Below are 26,099 nucleotides of genomic sequence, written 5' to 3'. Positions count from 1 at the left end.
CTTACATGGATATGACTATCCAACAAGATACATTATGTCTCCCAAGTAAAAGAACTAAGAAAACCTGACAAAGACAGTTTCTAACAAAGATATACTGGTCCTTTGATCCTAGCATTATGAGAAAGTTCAGTCATGTTAAGTCCTCCTCAGTTCTTCCCCTTTCTTCATTAAATTTACCAGGGATTCTTGGTTCCTTTTTAGTTAATTTACATCTGACAACTATTAACTACTAACACCCTGGATCTATGATGAATGGGAAAGACGGAAAAGATGTAATGCTTGAGTTCTGGGTAACCCTTTTGGAAGTGGGGTTGAGAAGTTGGGAAGAGCAGGATATCTTAAAGTAGGCGCCATAGAACAGCACAGGATTTTCTACGTACTGGTCATTTAGAGTACTTACGTCTCTAATACCATGTACATAGTTTTGCTTCTGGTAGGAATCCATAACGTGAGTATAATTTCATCAAGTGTGCACATCATTTTGTTGGGATCTGGTCAAAAGCAGCTCCCTTCTTCCCATAAATTTAAATGGTTTTCCATTTATATTCCGGCAATAACTAATGGCAATGGGTAATGGGAATGATCTGCAAAGCCAGAATGATCTGTGGCATGACCATTTGGCCACTGGAGCAATAGGGGTTGGAGGAAGATCACGGTGCCCTCCGAACACATTTCAGGGCCTGTCCTGTGGTGTAAGCAAGCTACGGCTGGGAATCTTCATCACTGCACCATAGAAAATGGTATTGACATTTGGAGAGCACGCTTGAGGGAGATGGCAGCAGTGACTCAGCCGGTCATTATGACTCCTTTGTGTGCTGGGTGTATGCAGGAAGAAGATCACAAATGAGACCCAAGCACTTGGTAATTTCCAAATGAGCAATTTCAGCATAGGAGCTCAAAATTACAGATCAGAGTAAATTACCATTGCTTTAAATGTTAATTCTTACTCTTTTTAAACCAACCATGCATATTTATTTCTCAGATTTACATTTTCCTGTGGGTTTTCTGTGTGTTCTCTGCTTCAGTGGGAGTTGAGGGCACATGGTGGGCCAAAGCACAGGATTAAGAAATAAACAGGAAGAAGGTGATTAAAGTATTTGAAAATCTTTCTTAAGCAGTGTACAATAAGGTCTCATTATTTTGAATCCTACTAATTAAGAATTTATGAAATTCAGCAAGGACTAGGTTGAATTTTACTTCTGTACTATTTACGAAGAAAGTATTGGCTGAATAATAATGGAAAGGAAATTACATCAGGGAGTCTCTGATATGTTTAAACTTTTTAAAAGGCCCTTTAGCAAAAGACAAGTATTTTTGTGTATTGAGTCAAAAGTCTACGTTCTTTTTTTTTTTTTTTAAGATTTTATCTGAGAGAGAGAGAGAGAGAGAGAGAGAACACGAGCAGGGAGGAGAGGGAGAAGCAGGCTCCCTGCTAAGCTGGGAGCCCCATGCGGGACTTGATCCCAGGAAACCAGGATCATAACCTGAGCCGAAGGCAGACACTCAACCAACTGAGCCACCCAGGCGTCACATCAAAATCTATATTCTTATCATTTCTATTTGCCAGTTGTATTCCACCACTTGGGGTGACACGGACAAAAGTTTAATCCTTTTTCCGTGTGACAGTCCACATTTTTTAATGACAGTTAACATATCTCCCCTTATTTTTCTTTTCTTCAGAATAAAGATGTCCCAATACTACAATAGTTACTTTTATAACATGATAGGTTCCCTCACTCTTCTGTCTCTCTCATGGATATTTGTCAATATTTTATTGACTTGAATAAATCAGATGTGATCTGACCAGTGTGGATGACAATGGGATTATTGCCTGCTTTGATTTTGGCTGTTATTTTGGCAGCCTAGGATTGCTAATATTTTTATCTATCTATCCATCTATTTATTTAAAATTTTTTTAAAGGATTTTATTTATTTATTTGAGAGAGAGAAAGCACCAGCTAGAAAGCACAAGCAGGGGGAGCAGCAGAGGGAGGCGGAGAAGCAGACTCCCCACTGAGCAAGGAGCCCGATGCGGGGCTTGATCCCAGGACCCTGGGATCATCATCTGAGCCAAAAGCAGATGTTCAATGACTGAGCCACCCAGGTGCCCCAGGATTGCTAATATTTTTAAATTGCCACATTATACTGTTAATCGACACCAAGCTTGGATTCAACTAAAGCATGTCGGTTCTCTCCATAAAAGCTTTGCTATGTAATGACTCACCATCCACGTTCCAACATTTGTTCCATTCCAACCTGCTTTTGTCTCCCTTTCTTGAATCCCTCACCCCGTACCAGTCTGTACGTCTCCCCCATTTTTACATTCGCTCAAATCTGGAAGAGGGTTTTGCACACTTTCCCAGTACTCTCATCGTTACCTGCTCAAGGCAACTATACCTGTGTGTCTCTGTTTCTACTTTCTATAGACCTTGATGGATGACTCTCGTCCCCCACGAAACTTCCCTAACTGATCTCTCATTCATTTCTCCAGAGACGGGTAGACTTAAATGCAAGGGAAATCAGTTCCAAGCAATAAAGAAGCTGATCAGAAGAACTGTATGACAGGCAATTAAAAATTCCAAATAAAACTGGATAAATAAATTCTAGTATAGACGCTTGGAATGCTATGCTGCTGTTAAAAAGATGGCCCAATCTCTAGATAATAAAAGAAAGGACTTCTGCCATATATTTTTATGGAGAAAAAAAGCTGAGAATAGCACTTATACTATAATCCTATTTTTGTAAAGAACAGCCCCACCTCTTTGTATATGTATAGAAAGAATGCAAAGGAGTTGGCAGTAGTTACCTCTGAGGTTTAGGATTACCAAGAACTTGTACTGGCACCACCCCTTACCTATGGAATGTTGACGATTTTACAAGAAGCAGGTATTATTTTCTGTAAGTACAAAAACAATAAAGGTGAAAAGATATGACTCATTCTGTCCTTCCGAGTGCAAGCTCCTGGAAGACACAGGTGACAGATGAGCACAGCTCTGTATGCTGTCTGCTGCCACCAGTAAGCGGCCTCTTAATAAACACGAATTTTATAGATCTTTGTATACTTTGGTTCTTTGAATCATGTGAGTGTCTTACCTATTCAAAAATTAAATAGAGAAAGCCCCTGATTTTTTAATGAGCTGGTGTCTGGGGCCTCCTGGGCGATGAGCCTTGCTCATATTTTCTGAGCAAGTCAGCCCTGTGGCGTTGTACGGCAGCGCGTTTCACCAGGCAGTCTCCCTGTGTCTGCTGGAGCATGTGGCTGCGTCCTTGACAGCCCTGGGGGCCACGGTCACCTCAATTTAGTACAGATCCTTGAGTAACCCCCCCAAAAGCTCTTATTTGTTTCTGTACCTAATTTATTATGGTTCGACTGTTCCCCGTTGCAGCTGCCCAAAGAGAGTAAATATGAGTTTGAGGGCGGAAAAAAAAGAAAAGTTTGTCTCTGGAGGCAGAGCCAAAGCAGGCGTTGGTGCTTGTAGGAGGTGAGGTGCTTAACGAAGCCTTGGCTTTGTAAAAATAAGCCTGCTGTTTTAGCAGCTTTAGAATTGTCCTCCACTCTGTGTGAGCTGTAGCGTGCCTGACTGAAAGCTCCTTTGGCTTGAGCAGCAAGTTCTCTCATCTTGATTCCAGACCACTGTTGTTGTCCACCTTCTTTATCTTTATTTTATTTTATATTTTATTTTTTAGAAAAGATTTTATTTATTTACTGGAGAGGGAGAAGGAGAGGGAGAGGGGGAGAGAGAGAGAGAGGGAGAGAGAGAAAGAGAGAGAAGCAAACTCTCCGCTGAGCAGGGAGCCCGACATGGGGCTCGATCCCAGGACCTGGAGATCATGACCTGAGCCAAAGGCAGATGCTTAACTGACTGAGTCACCCAAGCACCCCTTCTTCCTCATTTTAAAGACTGGGAGTTACCACATAGGTAACTGGGCGAATGCTGGATTGTCTTCTGTGTTCAACCAAGATAATGCAGGAACAGGATGGTAGAGGGGCAGCAAGGTGATTATGGATGAAGAAAAGGGCCCCAACTATGACCAGTTCAATCCTACTGGACTGGTCATTGGGCTACTCTTGCTAAACAAGGAAGCCATTGTGGGAAAGGCGAGTGTAGGGATGCTGTGCTGTACCACCAGATCCCCCTTCAGCACCAAAAGGCTTATTCCTTCAGTTTCTGGAAAGGTTGTTGGCTAAAGAAAGCTTCAAGTCAAGCTCCCTTCCCAGAGCAGCCTGCATCCAGTGACTGCTTGTTACAGGGTAAAAAGGCACAACACCTCTACCCCAGATGGGATCACTCTGGAAGGCCATCCCAACTTCAGAGCTCCCTGAAGGTTAGGCAGATGCCTCGTGAGGACAGCACCACAGCCCAGTTCCTCTTTCTACCCAAACCCACTTCCTTCTTTTTCTCCCACAAGTGTTGGTAGTGAAGATACTCCCCAAGAAACATCAGCATGCTGATCTCCATCTCTGCAGATGCTCCCAGGGAATTTAATCTGTGACTATTGGGTTGACCTCATGTCAGGCATGGCAGCAGATACAAAAATATCTCAAATCTACAATTGTCAAAATCACTTTCACGGGGGGAAAAGAAGGTCAGGATTTTGTTCACTACACAAATGAAATGAAAAACTGCTTCATGCTGAACAAATTTAGTATTTGATCTAAAAACAGAAGCGTAATAAACTGGCCTGTCCTCGGTCCCATTCTCTCAGCATTCTGTCCTTTTCCAGGTGCTAGCGTAAGAATGGCTCATGGCTTAATGTGTTACCCCCCCCCCAGCTAACACAGTTGCATTTTAGCAGTAGCCTTCACATAAGCCAGTTTGGAAGGAAAGGAAAAAGAATGTTGAGCATTGTTTTGGGGTCTGCCCATCTCATGAGGTCATTCACATGATGGCTCTGAAAGTCGGTGACGTGCTTTATGATCCCCAGGCTATAGCACTGAACAAATGAACAGCTGGTAGCTGATGGGAATCTCAGAGGCCGGTGGAGTGGGGGGTCAGTGTCCGTCCTGCCTGTGTTACTTGACTGAACTCAGCTGAAGGAAGCATTACTCTATTTTTCTGCATCTTTACTTACCTCTGTGGCTCTTGACTCTGGCTGCACATTATAATCACCTTGGAAGCTTTAAAAAATAGATGTCCAAGGCTCACCCTGGACCCAGGCTTTGTTTTTATTTTATTTTAAATTCCCTGGGTGATTCTCTTGTACAACCAAGGTTGAGAACTGTTGACCTATTCTAAAGGCTACCCAATACAGTGAGGTATATGGAAGCAGGTTTTTTTTTTAAAGATTTTATTTATTTATATATTTGAGAGAGAGAGAGAAAGAGCAAGTGGGGGAAGGGAGAAGGACAAGCAGACTCCACACTGAGCGAGGAGCCCAACGTAGGGCTTGATCTTAGGACCATGAGATCATGACCTGAGCTGAAATCAAGAGTTAGAAGCTTAACTGACTGAGCCAACCAGACACCCCAGAAGCAGGTTTCTTTCTTAGGTGTCCCTCATGACTGGTGGAAAGGTTCTGGGTGAGAAAAGCATGATCCAAGAAGGGATATATACCCTCTGGAAATAAGCAAACAAAGGTACAAAGGCAAGAGGGGAAGGATCAGGCTAGGGTTACAAATCACTTCTTCCTGTGGTAGATGAGGAATCTGGGTATATTGAGTACGTGGGAAGCAGACCCTAATGAGTTCAAAGCCCTTTACAAATGTCCTTCTTCTTCTGAGGTAGCATCTGTGTTTTTCTTTCTAAGTATAAAATTAATATGTGCTCATTTTGGACATTTGAAAAGACACAAAAAACATAAAAAATAAAATACAAGTAGAGGTGACTCTGTTCCTCAAGGATAACCACTGTTAATATTTGATATATTCTTTCCATTTTATTTTATATAAATATACCACACGCTCTTTTTTTTAGTAAAATGGATTGTGCTATTTGTGTCTTGTCTTTAAAAAGGTAACATTGTATCTTGAACATCATTTTATGTTGTTAAATGTTGTCAGACATGATTTTTAATAGTTACATAGTATTCCATCCCTTAGACATATTTAATTTATTAAACCATTCCCCCAATATGAAAATTTCAATTGTTTCTAATTTCTCCCTATTACAAATAATGCTGTGATAACAACATTCATATAGCGTCTCTAATTATTTCCACAGGATAAATGTCTAGAAGTGGTAATATCAGGTCAAACATTTATGGACAACTTTAAGGCTTTTCATACATATTGCCAAATTGCCCTCCAGAAAGGTTGTACCACTTTATGTCCCCACCAGCAGAATACAAAAGTACTTGTCTCTCTGCCCCTTCGCTGGCAGTGAATAAGACATGTGCTCATTTGATAGGGAGATATAAAAATATTCCCTTTCTTGTTAGCATTTCTTTGTTGGTAAAGTTAATGATTTTTAAAAATTTTTGTGTCCATGTTTATTCCTTATATTGATAATTTCCTGTTTATTTCCTTTGTTCAGATTTCTACTGTGATATTAATGGTGTTCTTTTTTTTCTTTTTAAATTATTTTTATTTATATTATTTTTTTTAAGCAGTGCTCTATGCCCAACGTGGGGCTCAAACTCATGACCCCAAGATCAAGAGTCGCATGTTCTACTGACTGAACCAGCCAGGCCCTTGATCATTTCTCATTGATTCACAAGAGTCCTAATATATTAACAATATTAAGTGTCTGTACTATATGTCACATATATATATTTTTTAAAGATTTTATTTATTTATTTAACAGAGATAGAGACAGCCAGCGAGAGAGGGAACACAAGCAGGGGGAGTGGGAGAGGAAGAAGCAGGCTCATAGCAGAGGAGCCTGATGTGGGGCTCGAACCCAGAATGCCGGGATCACGCCCTGAGCCAAAGGCAGCCGCTTAACCGCTGTACCACCCAGGCGCCCCATATGTCACATATATTTTAATTCAGTTTATTTGACATTTAATGTTGTCTGTGACACATTTGAATGAACAGAAGTGTAACATTTTTATGAATTTAATATTCTTGTTCATCAAAAAATTATGTGAGCTGGAAAGAGGCAAATGAAAATTTCTCTTCTGCTCTTATTCTAGTGTTCACCTGAGCTTTAAACCCAAAACTTATGCGAACCATTCTCTTCACTTCTCACAACTTCTTTGGTCTCCATGAAGTTTCAGATAAATTTTTCCTGTATATTGTGGCAAAGTAAGTGAATAGGGAAGCTACACGTGGAATATGAAGGTGTTTTCTGAGACACAAGTGAAGAGGAAAGAGACAGATGAGAAACCCGATTCAGTTATTTTGGGTTATGTTTTGTCATATCTAAGAAACCTGATATTCAAAAATCTGAACTCAAACCCAGTACTTCAGGGTATGTTTATTCATATTGCAAATGTACTTTTCTTTTTTTTCTTTTTAAGATCTATTTGTTTTAGAGAGAGAGAGCATGAGTGGGTGGAGAGGCAGAGAGAGAGGGAGAATCCTCAAGCAGGCTCCGCACTGAGCACAGGACACATGGGGCTCCATCTCATGACCCCGAGATCATGGCCTGAGCTGAAATCAAGAGTCAGATGCTTAACCAACTCGGCCACCCAGGTGCCCCACAAACGTACTTTTCTTTAAAAAGAATTCATGGAAAGATTCCGATAGAACATTTGAATCCACATTTTGTCATTTTGTTATTGTTTGTTTTGTTTTAAGTTGATTCAAACACATTTGGTTTCCACCAAAATCGATATAGCAATTGTCTACATTTGAGATGCTAATGCAGAAACTCTTCTGTGTATGAGGAGTTCAAGATGGAAAGATCAAGAACCCCTCTGTGTTTGCATATGGATGTCAGTCTGTGGATTTTATGGAACAGGATAAAAACAAATATTCACCCACTCCCGGCCCAGTTTACCCTTAGTGAATTAAGATTTCCCTGAGGTCCTCATTCCTCATAATTGTGTTAGTTTAAGTTTCCCTTTAATTAAGAGCTGACCCTCTGCAAATCTTCTCTTCCTTGCAGCTGCATTATTAGGATGGGACCTTAGCTAATTTGGGAGTCAGTGAACAGAAGGTGCCCTCCCTCCATGTCCCAGTTCTATGTCCTTTTCCTCTTTCCCAGTACAAATCCTCCCTCCACATCAACCCCTTTACTCATACTAGACTGCCCGTGACAGATTAAAACTTAATTTTGACCCCTTCCATGAAGGATTTATGTTTTAAAGTAGAATCAAAGGCTGGAAATAAAGGGGCAAACTCTAATGGAGAAATTGTAGACAATAGTAAGCAGGAGGTATTGTTTGGCAGCCTGAGGTATTCCTGATATCCAAATATCCCACTCGAAGTGGCAACTACTGACCGACTACTTGTCAAGTTTAAAGTTGGCTCTGAAACTGGCAGTGCATGTAATCCTGCCTTTCCTTTTTTCTTTCTCATCCTATTCTTCATTATGAATTTTCTCTCCCTGCTGGTGAATTACATTCTCCTCTACTCTCCTCATCATAAGCTGAGGAGGCATGCCCAAATAGATACACCAGTGTTATTGAGTGAAAGTAAACCTGGTTTGCAGTGTCAGCTAAGAGGAAATTTAGAAGACCATGTGGAGTAGATTTGCTTAATGTCTGGAAAAAGCAGAACAGTCAAGCCTTCTGATCCTCAACCACACAAGGTCTGATAGAAAAAATAATAATAAAGAAACAAAAGCAAAAATTTTAAAATAGGATTACATCAAACTCAAAAGCTTTTGCACAGTGAAAGAAACCATCATCAAAATGAAAAGGCAACCTACTGGATGGAAGAAGATTTTTGCAAATCATATACCCAACAAGGGATTAATATCCAATATATATAAAGAACTCATATAACTCACCACCAATGAAAATAAACAATCCAATTAAAAAATGAGCAGAGAATCTGAATAGACACTTTTTCAAAGAATACAGATAGACAACAGGCACGTGAAAAGATGTTCAGCATCAAATTGTTAGGGAAATGCAAATTGAAACCACAATAAGATATCACCTCACACTGGTTAGGTTAGGATGGCTACTATCAAAAAGACAAGGGGCACCTGGGTGGCTCAGTTGGTTAAGTGTCCAACTCTTGACCTTGGCACAGGTCGTGATCTCAGGGTCGTTAGATAAGGCTCTGCATCAGGCTGTGTGCTGGGTGTGGAGTCTGCCTGAGATTCTTTCCCTCTGTCCCTCCCCCTGCTCAATCTCTCTCTCTTTCTAAAATAAATGAATAAAATCTTTAAAAAAATGACAAGAAGCAACAAGTGTTGGAGAGGATGTGGAGGAAAAGGAACCCTCGTGCATTATTGGTAGGAATGTAAATTGGTGCGGTCACTGTGAAAAACAGAATGGAGATTCCTCAAAAAATTAAAAATAGAAATACCATATGATCCACTAATTCCACATCTAGGTATTTATCTGAAAAATAGAAAAAGGCTGATTCAAAAAGATACATGTACCCCTATGTTCACTGCAACATTATTTACAACAGCCAAGACATGGAAACAACCTAAATGTCCAATCAAATAAGTAGATAAAAAAGATATGGTATTGGGTGCCTGGGTGGCTCAGTCGGTTAAACATCTGTCTGCCTTTGGCTCAGGTCATGATCTCAGGGTCCTAGGACCAAGCCCCACCTCGGGCTCCCTGTTCAGCGGGGAGTCTGCTTCTCCCTCTCCCTTTCCCCCTCCCCTCACTCATGCTCTTGCTCTCTCTCAGATAAATAAATAAAATCTTAAAAGAAAGATATGGTATATATGCACATATATGTATGTGTATATATATATCCACATATATCCATATATATGTATTCCATAATATATGTGCACATATACATATATATATATATATATATATATATATATATATATGATAGAATATTACGCAGCCATAAAAAAGAATGAGATCTTATCATTGAAACAACATGGAGGGACCTTGAAGGTATTATGCTAAATGAAAGATGTCAGACTGAGAAAGACACTCATATATGGAATTTTAAAAAAGGGAAACAAATGAACAAACAAAACAAAAACTAACTCATAGACACAGAGAACAGATTGGTGGTTACCAGAGGGGAAGTGGGGGTGGAAGGTGGGCACAAAGAGCAAAAGGGGCCAATTGTATGGTGATGGATGGTAATTAGATTTTTAGTTGTGATCACTTTGTAGTGCACACAGCTATTGACTTATAATGTGGTACATCTGAAACTTTTAGAAATACCAATTTTACCTCAATTAAAAAAAAAGAAATCTAAAAAAAATAGAAACAACTGAAAGCAACTGGAATTTGGATTAAAGGGGATACTACAAATGCCTGAGCACAATTCCTTCATGTTTCTATTTGGTATCTAGGTAATTGTCCTGGGAGGGACTGACTGCAATGCAAACTCACAGAGGGTCCAAGTCATCTCAAAGCTGCTCTGGGGACTGCTGTGCACTTAAGAGATGTCATGTGATGATTGATTGTGCCCATTGATAGGCTTCTTATTTAATATTTCCTCACTTGGCTTTTAATCGCCCTTGAAATCAGTAATTTCCAGTACTCATGTGACTGACTCTCCTAGTAAAGCAAGTAGTGAGTGGCCCAGGTGTTAGCAGGCACTTTATGGGCAGTTGGGGGAGAGCCGACTATAGATGTTAACCAAATAATGCACTTGCAGCTCTGGTTGTGTGGTGGTGGTGGGAAGGCTTTACACATGATTAAAAGGGAGCCTCACTTAGAGGAAGAAGTGCTACCAATCAGCCACAGTATATCTTCTCCCCAAGGCCAAGCTATTCCAAATGGAACCTAGTGGCCACAATGAAGATAACCCCTTACCCTGCCATCCCTCCTCCCAGAGGAGGAACTTTGAATGGGTTCCCGGAAGTGGGTATATTTTGCATTAAGCATCACACCCTGGGCTTCCATTTAGACACAGTAGTTTATAGTTTACATTGTGGCCTGTGCCTATGGAGAAGTAAGGTGGGACTGAGGTGGGACGTAAGCTCAGAAAATATGTGCTTGCATTCTATTAAGAAAAAGATTTCTTTTTTTTTAATATTTTTTATTATATTATGTTAGTCACCATACGGTACATCCCTGGTTTCTGATGTAAAGTTCGATGATTCCTTAGTTGCGTATAACACCCAGTGCACCATGCAATACGTGCCCTCCTTACTACCCATCACCAGTCTATCCCATTCCCCCACCCCCCTCCCCTCTGAAGCCCTCAGTTTGTTTCTCAGAGTCCATAGTCTCTCATGCTTCACTCCCCCCTCTAATTACCCCCCCTTTCTTTATCCCTTTCTTCTCCTACAGATCTTCCTAGTTCTTACGTTCCATAGATGAGAGAAATCATACGATAATTGTCTTTCTCTGCTTGACTTATTTCACTTAGCATTATCTCCTCCAGTGCCATCCATGTTGCAGCAAATGTTGAGAAATCGTTCTTTTTGATAGCTGAACAATATTCCATTGTATATATGATTTCTTACCAAGAGAGTGACTTCTCTGGAAACATTCTTTGACATTCTTAATTTTGAGAAAGCAAGGCTAAGCCGAACCTCATAACATTCCCAAGTTTTGGGTGTGAGGCATGGATGCTGGCTACCAGCAATGAAGAGAAGAGGTGGAAAGTGTAGGCAGATTTATGTCAAAGAGGAAAGGGGTCTGGATGTGACTGGAAAGGACTGTGGCTTATTCTGCCTGGAAGTGCAGAGATCTCTTGATCCTGATGCTACTGGAAGGCTGTCAAAGGTAATATTAAGGGCAAGCTTTTGCCTAGAGGATACAGAGGGGCTAAAGATACAGTCCTAAGGACAGCAGAAAGCACACTTTTCCTTTAAGGAAAGAAAGTTCCCTTTGACTTAATCCTGTGGTCTAAAAAGTGCTTGGGAAACACCCAAAGTAGGATGTTCAGAACTTACAAGGTAAATAAGCATTTGCATGTGCCCTTTCAGACTAAAAAAAGAAACACACACATAAAAATATCACCAAGATCAACTCATTTTGATTAGTTGTTTTCTTTCAATTGAGTTTTTCCAGTGGGATATGACAGTGGATTTAACAGTATGGGGAAGTTTAGAGGCTAATGTTTCTTCTTGTGCAGGCCTTGGGCTCCCAGAAGAGCGGCTGAATCTTTCCTGGACTGTAGAGAAGTTAGGTTGTCTGAGATGGCCAGGATTCTCCCAAATCTCTTATCATTCTCAAATAAGAGCCAGAATGTAGCAATGGTCCCAGTCTCTTCATTGTACAAATGAGAAACGGAAGTCCAGAGGGAGAAAATGGTTTCTCCAGTGGTGGATCCCAACTTGACCATGACCACAACCCTTTTCTTGCTTTAACTTTCAATAGTAATGTGAAATGATGTTTCTGTTGTGTTTTCTGGATAAAGATTCATTTTGGTATTGAGTAAAAGTTAAAATCCAACAGGAAAATTGTGGGTATTCCCTGTAACTTTGCCTACAGGACTTTGGTGACTCCTTTAAGGGCTGTGCTCCTCTTTGCTTCAATACCTTTGCACGGAGGAGCCAGGGATTCCACAGGTAAGTCTGTGTATTAGAGCATCTCTTCCTCCTCAAATCTAACTGAGACTCCCCTTTGGTACTGGGGCCCATTCTAATCTACACAGGCTTTGAAACTCATGGCTTGATTCATCCTGCCGAATCACACAGTCCTCATGCAGGACACAGCTTTCTCCAGCATCTTCAATCTCTAGTGACTTTCTCTGGCTGCTCTCCACACCTAGAAAAGCCTTGCTTTTCTACATCCCATCAGCCACTCATTCATCAAAACTCAGCTCAACACATATCTCATCAAACAGATCACCTGATTGAGATAGTGGGGAAATGAAGGTTTCAAGCTCTCACACCCAACCTCTATTAGCTTGAGAATCTTAGACTACAGAGGGTGACCACTCTCTCTCGGGGGTTATGGTTGAATGCCACCTTTAAGCCATTGCTGGAATAACAAGATTTTTTTTTGAATTATCATATATAAATTTTCTCACTTTCATTCCTTAGATTTTAAAGATTTTATTTATTTTAGATAAAGAGAGAGTTCAAGCAGGGGACGCAGGGAGCAAGGCAAGGGAGGGGGAAAGAATCTCAAGCAGACTCTGAGCTGAGCACAGAGCCCAATGCGATGCTCGATCCCACCACCCTGAGATCACGACCTGAGCCGAAACCAAGAGTTGGACGCTCAACAGACTGAGCCACCCCGGCACCCCTCATTCCTTAGATTTTAAATTGAACCGCTTTTACTTTCCCTGTCAAGTTTGGGATAGCAGTATAAATTCACATTTATCGAATGCTTACTTTGGGCCTGGCACTGTGCTAAGCCACTGTACACATTATTACATCTAATCCTCCCAACAATCCTAAGCATAAGTAATTATCCCCAATGAACAGACGAGGAGATTGAGCCTCAGAGAGGTACGTGTTTATAAATAAATGCACATAACTAGTAAATTCTGGAACTGGGATCCACACCCAGATCTGGCTTCCAAGCTCACGCTCTCCTTTCTCCTCATTAGTGGCTGAAATTACTCCAACATGTAGTTACTCAGGGACGAAGGAGTCATACATTTTTCTCTGTATTTCTTCACAACAGACAGGGCTTTAGAACACATTGTTGTATAACTACCTGAAGACACCCCGGGATTTTTCAGGACCGCTAGGAGGCATGTCGCGCAATCAACTGTAAGCAAATGCTTAACAGGAACACAGTCAGGGTTCTCTGGATAATGGCATATCGCTCATCAGTTAATCACCACTTTTGGAGTTGAGCTGGAGTTACTAGTCTGGGTGGGTTTTATCATTGCTTGTGCCCTTATTTATTTCTCACACTGTCTCAGATGCCCCTGCCTCCAAAGCAGCTGTTTTCTTCTGACTTCCCTATTTCTGTCATATTTCCTAGTTATCAAATCTGAGTGTTATCTGTGACTCTTCCATTGCCCTAAGCAAACATGAAGTGAAACTAATTCATCCTTTCTGTGTCTTCACCTTTCTTTATATTCCCATGACTATCAGCTATTTTAAAGTTATTGCTGGTATTTGCTTGGGCTGCTGCAAACAGTCCTTCCCCTTCTGTCCAAGCTGCTAAGACCGGCTTTCACGTTCTCATTATTTTGATTACATAATAGCCATGCTCATTCTCAAAAACCTTCAAACGTTTGTCTTTGCCTCTAGGATAAAGTTCAGAGGAGGTATTATAAATGTTTCCACTTGCTTGCAATCTAGGATTTACCTTCTAAGAAAGTCTTGAGAGGCTCATTAAACCGGGTGAGCTTGTGGTTGTTCCTTTCCCATTCTGGGACTCAGTTTCTTCAATACTCTATTTTGAGGGGTCCCTTAAGGACTATATACATAGGTACTGTCAGACAGAGTTTGGAGAGGGTAGATCAAGAACATTCTATTCTAATAGACAAATGGAGGCTAGGATTTAGAGGAAAGGAAAGATCATCTGAAAGAGGAGCAGTGAGGAAACATCTTTATAAAAATTTCTGTTCACTTAATTTCATTGTTCTTAATTAGTGTTTCACTTGGAAATGGACACTTTTGCTTGAGCTATGAGTGTGAGGGTAAGAGGTGCAAACAAAGCCAGCCCCATCATTGGGCCCCACCTGTTTTGCCACCCATGGCACAGATTACTAAGAAGGTTGGCTGGCCGAGATGGAGGGAAAAGTAGAGGCCTATGGACGAGAAGGCCCTAGCAGCCATCAAAGTCATGGCCTGGGCTTTATTTAGCCAGGGGGTCTACCTAACCGAGTTACTGAGTTGCAAATGACAAACAACCTTATGGCTGTGACTGAATTTAGGGGCGCTTCAGCAAACTAGAATCTGGGAGGTTTACAGAAGGAGAACCCTGAATCACTTACAGTTAAGATGCCGACTCTAGTGATGGACCACTGGGAACCGGCACCGGCTAGGAATTTATTTGAATAAAATGAATCTAATTAGGAACCATGTAGCTAGTCATCATAATGATTGGGTTAGTGGAGGGACTAGTCAACCATGCCCAAAAAGCTTCTGTGCTCATTGAGGCAAAGTGCTCAGTGACAGAACTTAACAAAATGGCTAAGTGAGTTCCTCTTGGCTGGAAATTTGATCCCACTGGCCAGTGTGCTAGGTCTGTGTATTATTTTGAAGGAGAGGTGGAGTTGTAGGGTCCTATGCAGATGAAAGTATTGATTAAATCCTCCAGGAGAGTTAAGTAACCGGCATAGGAGGGCAGGGACAGTGGACAAGAGGAAAACAATTAATGATGAATATTTTGGCTTAGAGACCCTACCGGAGCCAGCAATGGGCCAGTCCAGCAAGACTTGTTCCCACGCAGCTACTGGGGAAGGTAGGTATGGGACCATTCTGGATCCTCAAGTAGGCCTACTTTTAAAACCATCTTAAATTTGCCAGTGTGTTTTAAAACATTGCTTGACAACCCCCTTAGGCCATAAAACATGTTTATATTTTGGCTCAAAATCACATAGTCATAATGCTCTGGAATCTTCTTAGGGGAATCTTCCCATCTGCAGTGTTTAGCTCTGCAAATATCAATGTAATAGAGCATCCCCTAAACCAAATACAATGTTCTTTAAGGTTTATTTTGAGTAAAGAACACAATCAGCTGCAAAGCTAAAGAGGAAAGGATTCAGGAATTAGTTTAGGAGAGAAACAAGGCAGTGCGTTTCTCCAGCAAATTAATGTTTTAACAATCCCAGGAGTTATACACCTTGTGCCTCAGAGGAGAAATGGGCTTGCTCTGTCTGGTCCGGTATGGATGCAGTAGTGACATCTGGGGCCTCCTCAAGGGGTGCATTGCTCTCCACTGAGGAGCTAAATAGTGCAAAAGGCGTATTTCCTATAAACTCAAAGCTGTGGCAACTGCCCAGCTTAGCGGGCCCCACTTGGATAGAAGATTGTTTTTTTCAGCATGAAATAAATGGATTGTGCCTTGGATGATGTAGCTGCTTCCGTTGTCTTAACCACTGATGCAGATCACAGCGTGAGTGATGTGACGGCAGCAGCCATCCAGAGCCACTGTGAAAGGAGATGCGATAAATGGTATGGCTGGACCCAAAATGAGTTTGGCCTGCATGATTGGCTTCAGGAAGCAGGGCAGGTGCCCAGGAAGGCTTATTCAAGTAACCCAGGTCCCAAGAAGGATAGTCTATGCCAAGGTCCACATTTGCCACACCCTCTGCACAGCTCTGGTTACACTAGAGGGTTATTTTAACCTCAGCATAAAAGGCTGCTATTGTTAGCTGCCAAGAAGAGAGGTCACTATCTCTTACTCCAAGCAGTGCAGTTGGGTTTAACTCATTCAGAAGAGGGCAAATGTTCCTGCTACTTAAAGTATGGCCCCTAAATCAGCATGTCAATTATAGAAGACCCTAAACATGCTGTACGGACACCCTTGCCACTTAAAATATGGTTCACGGACCAGCGACAGTAGCATCACCAAAGCTGCTTGTTGGAAATGCGGACTCTCAGGCCCCACCCCAGGCTTAAATGAATCTGATTCTACCTTTTCACAAGCTCCCTAGGTGATCGGTAAGCACAGAAGAATTTGAGAAGCACTGGTCTGGTCATTATTCTCTATCTACTGAGAACCACACTTCGACTGCTTGACACAGATGGGTGATTCAGAAGGAGGGAAAGCCTAGGCTTTGGGAGAGGGTAGGGATGGGAAGTGAATAGTGTAGGGCTAGGACGGGACCAGGGCAGGAATCGGCCAAGGCCGGAGGATGACTCACGTGCTCAAGCTAGGCCCAGGACAAATCTCTCGACAACATGCTGAGAAATTTCCGTTGATGGCCCTATGACATACTGAGGAGCAAGTCAGGGTCTTCATCCACTGGGGGTATTTCAAGGCTCCAGCCAAGATAGTCCCAGGGAAAATCCTAGATCCTAGCATTAACAGGCTGGAAAGAGCCATTTACTACTCAGGCCAAATGGGCATCTCATCTATTACTCTGTCGTCTTGCCTTTCCCCTCAGCCATGGAAGCTCACAAGGGGCCGTAGCCACAGAGCTCTTGGCAGAAAGATTACAGAGTGTAGTGGCTTCCCCTACAGGCATGAAGGGCTGCATGTAGGGAAGACCCTGGACTGAGTCCTGTAGTAAAGAGGAACAAGAATCCAGGGGACTATACCCAGAGCAACCTGCCTAGGCAGCATGGAAGCTGTAGATACTTGATGAGAAACTCTCGAACCCGCTCAGAGGGGAGGGATGGGGAGTTAATGCTGTACCGTTACCCCTCAGTTGTGTCTCTGTCCTATGTGAGATGCTGCTATTGGATTCCAGGTTTTGAAAGGCTCCTGAAGTTTTGCCTCCAGTGGTTGTTGCCAAAGAACGTATTCCATAAATCCCACATCAAGTCCTACCAACTTGAAGCCAGCCATTTTTCTTCTCCTTGAACCAACCACAAACCCCACATGACAAGACAAAGAGAAATGCTACCTCCTGTGAGCATCCCTCCAGCACCAACTCCAGAGTTAGTCAGCAGGTTCTATGGGGCTGAGCAAAATTTGCCAGCTGATGGGATATGGACATGGATAAAAATTCTGGAAGTGGCCCCGAAGGCATTCCAAGGTTGTTTCCAGGGTGAAGACGCTGTGAGGACTTTGTCCTGACTTTGCCTCGATGGTGGCTGCATGGAGATGAAAGGCTTGTAAACGGTTTCCTGTCCCTAGAGCCTGACAGTCCCCCGTGCCATTTTAATTTAGGCTTTTTGGATTGGAATAGAATGAACGAGCAGGGGAGGTTAATTATCCTAATCAGAAAAGAAGTGAAGCTATGGCCCTTCTAGGTCAGGCACTTGGACAAACCTCCCTTGGCTCCAAGCTTTGGGCATTAGCTCCTCACTTGAATGCCAAAGGATACACAAAGCATCCTCCCCAGTCTTCTGCCAAAGTCCCTGGAGCAAGACGGAGAGAATTCTTTTCAGGAAATGGTGTGTGATCAGCCTGTGTCCCAGGGCCAGAGAGAGGGTTATCTGGAGGTGGCAGATATGTGGGCACAGCTGGGTGGGTAGAAGTGTGTGGGTCCACCCCCGGGTCTCCCTCCTCTGTCCGTAGTGCCGAGCAAGTTCAATGTAGCTTGCTTGAAATGTGATCATTTCAAAAGATGTGCATCTTTCCCTGAGCCTCCTGAGCCTGTCTTCGGCTGGCCAAGGATGTTGGTACCTCTCTGGAAGGCAAACTCCTCTGGGACTCTTCTGGTACTTCTTGGATCGATATTTTGTTGTTGGACTGGTTAATTCCCAAATCCAACACCTTCCTCTTCTTCCTCTCCCAAGCACTGTCTGTTCTTTGACTAGCTCAACCCTGCCTTCAATGCAGAACGTGCTTTAGCTGATGTATGTGGTAATCCCTCAGCACAGTGCCTGACACGTAGTAGGTGCTCACTAAACGTTAGAGTACTCCCTTCCTTCCTACTAGAGGAGAGTGTGACTGGTACACAGCCATTAATCGTCACTTGTTCTGCCCTCTGAGCCCTGTATTTGATGTGTGATGTGATAGCAATTTTTGATCTGGCAACATAAAGGGAAACATAAAGCCTTAGATAAAGCTAGAGTAGTAACTGTATAATATTAAAGATCAAACTGGCCAATTATTCAGACAGACCCAACAGATATGTCTAGTACCTGCCTTTGAATTATCCACGTACCCAAGGGATGAATAAAAAAAGACCTTAAGCACCATCTTTCAAAACAGGCATCAGATTGTTGAATGATCAATTTGTGGGTCTATTACAATTTGCCTTATCCACACAGAATAGTCCAAGAGCATTAACATCAATGACTCCTAACAGAATGATAGAGCAAGTGGAGGTCTCAATAGACCATTTAATCTACCCAACCCTGCTTCCCCCGGCCTCCTGTTTCCAGCCAATCTGTCTACCTGCTCTTTAAAATGTACTCTTCTGGATTATTTGCAGTAGGGACAGGGAATCCAAGATGTGAATGGCACTGAATAGTGGATACACTTCAATTCACTTATAGTTAATTTTGGCATCTTTCTTATGCTTTATAATTGCATGTGTATCCACATGATATGGGAATGGATTTAAACACAAAGGCCTGGTGCTAGAGGAAATGAGAAACCGTCCCGCTTTCTTATGTTGATCTCTCATGCAGTTTGGACTCATGACTCTCTCCATGCTCGCCTCTCAGACTTATACAAAACATTCACCTCTGTAGAATTGCACTCCCCCAAATCTTCCCTAGTGCAGAGGTTGGGGGTGGGTTCTCAGTTTTAAAAGATGAATGGAAAGGAAAGAGAGGACATTTGACATATTGGGGAAAAAAGTAATTACGAAACATGGATGTTAATGGTCCAACTCAAAAGTGGTATTGGCATTGAGGATAAGTAACCTGGATTACTAGGCAAGCAGGATACAGGAGACGTGTCTTCTGAAGTCTTGGGGTTCGTTCTTGGTATAAAAAGTTTTGGATATGTTTAGAAAAATCTATATGTTGTGATAGATAACTGATACAGACAATAGAGTGATCATGCAGTCGTTCTTTTGATTTCTTGGCCTTGCTTGTGTTTGGCTTTGTTCTGTTAACTGCCAAGTCTTGGCACCACACCCTTTACTAAGTGGAACAAGCCACCCCCCCCACCCCCAGCAGTCAGACTTGGAGGCAAAGTTTTACTTAGACCTTGGGTGAGCGTGGGTTCAAAATCCGATCAGCTGGTATAAACTCGATTTGAAAGTAGGTTTTTCTTAGACTCCTAGAAGCCTAAGTCCCAAGTTTGATGACTGTGGCTCAGACAAACTTCTAGAGCAAGTTCTTCTTATGGGAGGGAATATCCAGGGGCTAGGTTTACTTGGGGGATAAGTGATGGCCTCAGAAATATTTATCATTATAGAACTTGCAAGGTTTATTTTTCTGTCACTGAAGCTGTATACTATTGCCGTTTAGGGGAAGAAGGACGAGAAATGCATTTTAGACCTGCTGAGAGTTGGCAGAAAAAAATCTTAAGAAGATAAGGCATTTTGTTAAGACTGCCACCAAATCCCAAGACTGCCTGCGGCATTATTGACAGTAAGTAAAATCATCTTTTTATTTATTTTATCTGATTTATTCCAAGACTCTCTTGCCTTTCAATTAATAATGCAAACTTAATTTCAAACTAGCTTCAGGCCAGTAGAACCCTCTTGGAAGTAGTTGCCAAACTTCCTTTTATTTAATTCTTTATTTAATAATCCCATGCTTGTCAGATGGACTACTGTTCTTACACGGGAGGTGGCCTCATCAGCTCTCTTGGGGACAGTCATCAGAAGGACTCTGGTGGCCTATCACAGACGGACTCAGCAAAACCTCTGCTCTTAGTCAACTTGGGTTAATAGTCCCAAGACTGTTTCCCTGGCTTTTGGTACTTCAAAGGCGCTGAATGATAGAGGTAGGCCCTGCTAGAATTATGCATAATGTCAAAAATATAGAGGCCATGCAAGAGATTGTAGAGATGAAACAATCATAGAACATCAGAATGGAAAGGGACCTTAGATATCATCTAATCTAATGTTTTTATTTGACGGACGCACATACTGAGAGCCAGAGGGGCATGTGGCATGCTCAGAGAATTGGAGACAGAGGAGGAGGGGGAAAGTGCCTTCCAGTAATGTGTACGGAATTTTCTGGGTGCCTGAATGCTTGACAGAAAGTCCTTGTGTTGTTATTGAAATGCTATAGAAAATACCTCTAACGCATATAAGTCCACTTTTCTTCCTTAACAAATATAACCAAATGAATATTGTGGAATCTTTCTTCATGCTCCGGGATCTTGCAATATCTCAGGATCATCCATCTGAACATAGGTATTCCTTGCCCAGGACTACAGAAGTCAAAAGTGGAAGTGTTGGCCAAATGTGTACTGACCCTAGAGCAGCCCAAGGAAATTGTCACTTTTACAAAATCTCTGATATCACCTGCTCTTTTTAATTTTTTTTAAATCACTTGTTTCTTTCCTAAAAACTCTAGGCAGAAATTCTGGCTATTTGAAGATTCTGACCCATCAGACTCTGAATGATTGAGATTTTACTATAAAAAGATAGCTGAATGTTATTTTGGAACCTGAAATTAGGGCAGACGCATCGTATGCTTTCATTGGATTCCCCTTGGGCTTAGCACTAAAACTGGAGCCTTTGGGTTGTGGGAGATTCGCCCCATAGAGGAAATGTCGGAGGCAAGCCAGGATGTTCCTGGGGCATGGAAGTCAGACCCCTCTAGGTTGAGATTGTGGGATCAAACAACATGGCATTATTGCAAAGCACTAGACCAGTACTGACCCTGCCCGAAATCAGTGATGATGCAAAGCATGAAGCATAGAGAGGACTGCATGGAAAGGGATAGACCTTTTAACCACAGTGCCTTCCCAGATACACGTTTCCTTAAGATGTTTAAAGAGTGAGGCATGTGACTCTCAAAGAGGATGACAGACCATTGCCAGCAGATACCCCGCTGGGTGAATCATACATTTCATTCACCTTCACATCCTTTCCCGAATCCAGCCCATTGTCACCCAAACCAAGGTGACAAGTATTCCTTGGAAGTGTCCTTCCCTTTCTCTGGCTAGGGAGAACTATCTCCCACCGACTGGGGAGAACTAAGACTTCCTACCTGGATCAAAGCCCTCCTCTGGAAACAAATGAGTGATTTTATGCTTGTGGTTGATCAGACTTATAGTCTGCCCACTATTGAGTAATTCTGCTTCCCAACGTGATTGATCAGGAGCCTGGACACAGCCTTGCTAGATACTGCAGCCTACCTTTCCCTCGAAGTGCCACAGGGCATATCTGAATAAAATCTAAAGGCACTAAAATTAATTTGACTTTAAAGAAATTTTACAGTAGTCCTTGAAAGTAATAGGAGACCATTTAGGGGTGAAAAATGGTGAATGGCTTGGCAGTGGAAATTTTATGCTCCAAAACTTGGATTTGAAGCACTCCCTGGGCACCCAGGCCATAGGAAAGAATTCCTGTTGTAGGTGTGTAATGGTGGACACTTGTCCTTTCAGGCTTAGACAGAGGATAAAATTGCCAAGGGAAAGCCATGACCTTTGAAATAGCTGTTTCCCCAGACTTTCTCTGACCTTATCAAGAGATTAAAGCCCCTCAATGGAAACTTCCAGCTTAGAGGGAAAGATTTCAGTATTAGGAGAACACACGGGCCCAGGTTACCCTTGACTTCTCTTAGTGCACAAAAGTGGCTCAACGTGGATAGAGTGATAGACCCATATAACGATCCTCAGACTGTCAGGAAGAGACTTACAGCGGTAAACTGAGTGAGTGCCTTCTGCTATATAAAACTACCAGCAACCCAGGAGGATGGGAATATTATTATCTCTAAGAGGAAATTAAGGTCTGGAGAGGGGCATGCTTTGGCCAGGATCACCCAGCTTCTGCTGGAAGCAAGGAGGCAATCCTAGGTCTGTCTGGTTCCAGAGCCTACCTCTTCCTACCTCACTAGAGACCTGAGAGGAGAAGACTGGTATGAATGAAAGATGCTTTCAAAACTATAGAGAATATATTGGGGTTGGAAAGACATTTAAAGACCATCCAATCAGTCTTACTTTATAGACATGGAAACTGAGGTCCAGAAAAGGATACTGATTGACTCAAGATGACATAGAAGAGAGCTTAGCCAAAAATTGAACACTGAATTCATCTGAACCGAATGAGAACCCAAGTCTAAAAAGAACCAAAGTCTACTCTTTAATCCAGTGACATCTGACTCTGTGACTAAAATATGAGTCCAAAGTATCCTGAACATTTTCAGATCTGTCTCTTAAAGGTGTGGTTTGCCCAGAAGCTCCATTTATTCTGTAATGGGCTCATCAGGGGCAGATAGCTTTATTCTAGTCCTTGGGAACAACATGAACCCCTTACTCTTATAAGCTATCTAGGACGTCTCTGCCACTGGCCATGAGGTTATCCAGGCAGAAGAGTGGGAATTACTGGATAAAGTGACACCCACTCATTGAAAAACAAAAGTTTTTATGAACTTTGTTTCAAACAGTGAAATCTGCTTGAAATCTTATATGAAAACATTGCCACAAACATTTTCATTTTTTTTTCTTTTAAAGATTTTATTTATTTATTTGAGAGAAAGAGAGAGCACAAGGGAGAGGGAGGAGCAGGGAGACTGACACAGGGCTCGATCCCAGGACCTGCGATCATGACCTAAGATGAAGGCAGATGCTTAACAGACTGAGCCACCCAGGTGCCCCTAACCGTCTAATTCTTGTGTAGGCCCAGCATCCACAGTAAGATTGAGCTCACAGTAATTTGAGAAATTTAGATTTAGAATTGTTTTCTCCTTCTCCCTCCTCAGGCACATTTTAAGTTATGTAATGGATTTAAGAGTGTAGGCTCTAGGGGCGCCTGGGTGGCTCAGTCGGTTGAGCGTCCAACTCTTGATTTTGGCTCAGGTCAGGACCTCATGGTTGTGCGATCGAGCCCCATGCTGGGCTGTGCACTCAGCGTGGAGTCTGAGATTCTCTTTCTCCCTCTCCCTTTGCCCCTCCCCCCACTTTCTCTCTCTCAAATAAATAAAATCTTTTTTAAAAAAGGACTATGGGCTCTGTCATCACACAAAGCAGTGTTCAAGTTCTAACTCTACCACCTATAAGCTATGTGACTCCGGAGAAGCTATTCGACCTCTCTGTGCATCCGTTTTCCCACTCATAAAATGAAAATAGTAATATCTGATATTTATTAGATGGTTGCTGTGTGCTGGACATTGTTCTCAGTGTTCATTGTTTCAACTCCTTTAATTCTCGTGGGTAGCTATCCTCTGAGGTAGTGCTACTATTTCCATTTTATAGAGGAGGAAACTAAGGCACAGAGAGTTTTGATATCTTGCCCATGATCACACAACTAGTAAATAGTAAAGGTTGAATTAAGCCCAGACTGTCTGATTTCAGAGCTAGCCCACTTAGCCAATGCACTACATCTAACTAACTGAGTTAATGCGAGGATTAAGTGGCATAATATATTAAAAAGTGAAACCTAAGGCCTTGACAAATAGGAGCACCTGATAAACATTAGCTGTTGTTACCAGTTTTCCCTACTTCCCAAAATACTGATCGGTAACCTGTACATAACTCCCATTTCTAAAAAGCCTATCTTGAATAATCCAACACACCTGGTCTTCCTCATGACTGCATTATTGCAATATAAAGCACACAATTTAGGATTAGATTACATATTGTCCTGGGTAAAAAAAACAAAAAACAAAAAACAAACATGTCTTTTCCTTTTTTGTATTTTCCATGGTGCCTAATAGACCCAGAGGGACTCAAAACGTGTTTGCGGACTGGAATCTGCAGTGTGACTATTAGTGCCTGGTGACAGGAATGACAACTGTTCCCACAGCACAGTGCTTCTCAAGTTATCTATCTATCTATCTATCTATCTATCTATCTATCTATCATCTATCTATCTATCTATCTATCATCTATCTATCTATCATCTATCTATCATCTATTGCTTCTCAAGCTTTTATGTGCACACCAATCACATGGGCATCTTGGGAGTGTGGATTCTGATTCCAGAAGTCTGCAGTGGGGCCTGAGGGTCTGCATTTTGGACAAGCTCCCAGATGATGTTGATGCTTCTGGTCTATGACCCATACTTTAAGTTGCAAGGTTATAGGGTACAGCATCTTTAGGGACTTTTCCAGAATTGGTATGTTTTGGGAGAGGCAGACTTGAATCCGTTTAATAAACTAAGGCATATGAGGGCTTACATATCAGAACGGAAGGTGAAATCAGGCGTTTTATTCTCACGGAGTAAACAATAGTATGGAAATATGAGACTGGCCATGAGCAGCCATTCATTTAACAAGCCCTCATAAAAACCCTACTACATGCGGAGCTTTGTGCTAACAGTCACTGCGGGCAGCGTGAAGATGGATTTAAGGTGGAGTAGGCTACACGTTGCCATGTGGATTGTCAGCTTCGGTAAAGCCTTCTGCTTTCTGCTTCAGTGAACTAAGTGGACTTTGCATGTCCAAAATTGAAATCTGGAAGGAGAGGAGTATAATTATTTATTTGTGTGCAAGAATTAGTAATGCCGATTAAGGCCATTTAGATTTGCTGATTGTACTTAGCACTGTATTTTCCACCATTTATCATTGGAGTAATTATTTGTGTCAAAGTAATTTCTGAGGGAACATAGTGTAATTTATCTCAAGCCCCAGTTAGATGATCTTGATATTTCAGCCTCTTGAATAGTAGCAGGAGATGTACGTAGGTTTTTAAATGGCTTGTGGAAGTAGGGTGGGGGATGGGGAGAGTGCTGGTAACAGGAGCGGGGAGATGAACCGGTTTGATTCATGAGCATGGGGTAAGCAACATCCTAGACATTTATTTACAGACTCTTCTCAAAGTAAATGAACCGGAGGTGGGGGGGTTGCGGCACAGGCTACGGGTAACACAGTTCGATAGTAAGAACACTGGGCCGGAAGTCAGGAGACCTGCCATCTAGTCTGTGTCTTCTGTTGATCTGGGTGTGGGACCTCTGATAAGTTGCCCCACCTCTCCAAGCCCCCCGAAGTAGAGGGAAGCACCGCAGTCCTAGCAGTCACACCCAAAGACATTATCTGAGAACCGAAGGTTGACAAGCAAAAGTGATGTTACAAAGTCAAGGTAGCATGAGCAACTATTTTGCACACATTAGATCAAAACTTGTTCTTCAAACCTCCCAGATATATAATGGAAAACCAAAGATCATTCTCCCTTCATTCTAAGTGGGAGTGGGAGAAACACCGTTCCACTCACAGAATACCTTTTCCGCCAGAGAAAGAGTCTCTTCCCACATATCATTTATCTTAGTGACACATACGAACATTTTTAAGAATGGAGGTAGAAAAGACGGTTAGGAGGTTGGACCCTGTCCCACACTTCCACCAAATGTGTCCTTCACTGAAAAAAATTGTAACATGAGCCTTGTGTGTGTCTGTGTGCCATTTGCCTCTTACATCTAAATATCGGAGTGTGCCAAAACCCCAATCAGAACTAATAAATGTTTCTGATCAATCTGCTCCCGGTCGACTTGGGTTTTATTGCAACGATTATTCATTCCCTTTCTTATAGATCCTAATTCTGACTCAGCGAGTGTCTGGCTCCAGCTATGG

General features: G+C 42.2%; 1 protein-coding gene across 3 annotated transcripts in view; it reads right to left on the bottom strand.

Moving 5' to 3' along the window:
- Nucleotides 1-26,099, bottom strand: part of GRIA3 (glutamate ionotropic receptor AMPA type subunit 3) — a 273,921-nt gene that overhangs the window by 142,188 nt on the left and 105,634 nt on the right. The window lies entirely within an intron of this gene.

The sequence above is a fragment of the Ursus arctos genome, chromosome X, assembly GCF_023065955.2.
Source record: "Ursus arctos isolate Adak ecotype North America chromosome X, UrsArc2.0, whole genome shotgun sequence".
Classification (NCBI taxonomy): Eukaryota; Metazoa; Chordata; class Mammalia; order Carnivora; family Ursidae; genus Ursus; species Ursus arctos.
Note: the sequence above shows the minus strand (reverse complement) of the source record. Positions and strands in the feature narration are given on the sequence as shown.